The sequence below is a fragment of the Xyrauchen texanus genome, chromosome 33 (assembly GCF_025860055.1).
Source record: "Xyrauchen texanus isolate HMW12.3.18 chromosome 33, RBS_HiC_50CHRs, whole genome shotgun sequence".
In the NCBI taxonomy this organism is placed as follows: Eukaryota; Metazoa; Chordata; class Actinopteri; order Cypriniformes; family Catostomidae; genus Xyrauchen; species Xyrauchen texanus.
This window is the reverse complement of record NC_068308.1, coordinates 40,539,621-40,542,120: the sequence shown is the minus strand read 5'-3', so window position 1 is coordinate 40,542,120 and position 2,500 is coordinate 40,539,621. Positions and strand designations below refer to the sequence as shown.

General features: G+C 40.6%; 1 pseudogene; it reads left to right on the top strand.

The window, feature by feature from the left end:
* LOC127626734 (peroxiredoxin-like 2A) overlaps window positions 1-2,485 on the top strand; it is a 5,978-nt pseudogene extending 3,493 nt beyond the window's left edge.
* Window positions 2,486-2,500: the final 15 nt, after the last annotated feature.

Genomic DNA, 2,500 nt, shown 5'->3' with positions numbered 1-2,500 from the left:
TCAGCTTCTCCATCAATGCTCATATATTTGTGTGTTTGTTGAACTTCAGACACTTTCACATTGATTTGTTTATTAAAACAAACAGATTTCAACTTTGTTCTTTTTGTAATATGAAAAAAAACTGAATTGGAAACTTTTCACCACTAGTGATTTAATGATTTAATTATGTGTGTATTTAGGATGCATATATATATATATATACAGTATATATGCAGGATTGGGAGGGTTTCGTTTCAAATGTAGATTACAGAATACATGCTGTAAAATTTAATTTGTATTCTGTTAGATTACTCTGGGTCAGTAATGTAATCTAAATACTTTGGATTACTTCTACACTTGTTTTGACTATAAAAACTCTGTCAGTACAGTAAGACAAAATAAACATGTTAAAAATACATTCTCTGAAAAACCCAAATATCTTTTGCTGTGTTGTTTCTAAAACAAGATCAAAGATATTTTTATTCTTAATTATTCTTTAAAGGAGAGCTATTGTGCCCCTTTTTATAAGATGTAATATGAGTCTCAGGTGTCCCCAGAATGTGTCTGTGAAGGTTCAGCTCATAATACCCCATGGGCATATTATGGGCATGTTATAAACGCCTCTTGGGGTGGAATCAAAAACACGCTAATATCGTGTGTGTCTCTTTAAATGCAAATGAGCTGCTGCTCCCCGCCCCCTTTAACGCTTCACTCTCCGTGAATACAATCAGAGACAAGCTGTGTCTCGTTTTTTGTCTTTTTATTATTTTTATCTGTTGTCAATAACTTTTATGTATATGCACTTAACTGCATAGAGAGTTATAGGATGCTCCTTGCTCCCTATTTAGTGCATGACTTAACCTCCAGTGTGCTGTCTGTCTGCACTGGTCTCAGAACAGTTATAGGAGAGCTATAGGATGCTCCCTTGCTCCCTATTTAGTGCACGACTTAACCTCCAGTGTGCTGTCTGTCTGCACTGGTCTCAGAACAGTTATAGGAGAGTTATAGGATGCTCCCTTGCGCCCTATTTAGTGCACGACTTAACCTCCAGTGTGCTGTCTGTCTGCACTGGTCTCAGAACAGTTATAGGAGAGTTATAGGATGCTCCCTTGCTCCCTATTTAGTGCACGACTTAACCTCCAGTGTGCTGTCTGTCTGCACTGGTCTCAGAACAGTTATAGGAGAGCTATAGGATGCTCCCTTGCTCCCTATTTAGTGCATGACTTAACCTCCAGTGTGCTGTCTGTCTGCACTGGTCTCAGAACAGTTATAGAGAGCTATAGGATGCTCCCTTGCTCCCTATTTAGTGCATGACTTAACCTGCAGTGTGCTGTCTGTCTGCACTGGTCTCAGAACAGTTTGAATCTTATGTTCATAACTCCATATAAAGCCTCTGAAAGACACATTCATCAGTTTAATTCTCAATGTGATGTACAGTATATATAGGATATTTTAACGGTTGTTGTGTTTATGGCATGAGATAAATCCCTCAAATGTTTAAAATGGTGCATCGGATGAAACTAGAGACTCTAATCTTTTGACTTAAACAGGTTTCAGTGTAAAAAGTTTTGTTGGCATTTCTCCCAAACACAAACTCCGCTGTGATCAGCGCCATGTTGTTTTGGCACAGAGTCTCCTGAACTGAGATCAGTCGGTATAAATTAAATAGGAGGATATACAGATATGAGAGACATTATAGATTTTCATATGTTACAGAAACGTTTCTATGGTTCGAGTCAGAGGAAAATGGCGAGTTTGGGAATGGCTCGGTTTGGGGTGTGGAGGAACCTCCTGCAGGTGTGGAGGAAAGGTTACCATGGCAACAGGAAGGGGGAGGGCTTTATTCTAGGAGGCCTGTATGTGATTGGCCCAGAGAATCAGGTAATGCATCTGAGTTACATCAGAAAGTCCACTGAGGAATACTAGTAAAGTTTAAAGACTGAATCCGGGTGATGACGTGTGACTGAATATCATCTGTCTCTGCGGTGTGTGTGTGTGTGTGTGTGTGTGTGTGTGTGTGTAGGGCATTCTGTTGGAGCACCAGGAGAAAGAGTTTGGAGATAAAGCCGATCTCTCTGCAGTCCTCGCCGCTGTCAGCAGAATTCACCAGAAACAAGAGACTGAATATAATTAGATTTCTATCACACAGTTTTAGATGTTGATGTAAACAATCAGTTTCTGTGTCAATTCAAAACTAACTTTCAGCCAAACAATCCACTGACCACTGCTCACCTGCAATGAGGAAACTGCTCGAATACACAATGTGTGTGTGTGTGTGTGTGTGTGTGTGTGTGTGTGTGTGTGTGTGTGTGTGTGTGTGGTCTGAGAGTGTTTGAGTGTGTGATTGAGTGTTTGAGTGAGTGTGTGTGTGTGTGTGTGATTGAGTGTTTGAGTGAGTGTGTGTGTGTGTGTGTGTGTGTGGTCTGAGAGTGTGTGTGTTTGTGTGTGTGTGTGTGTGTGGTCTGAGAGTGTGTGTGTTTGTGTGTGTGTGCTCTGAGAGTGTTTGTGTGTGTGTGGTCTG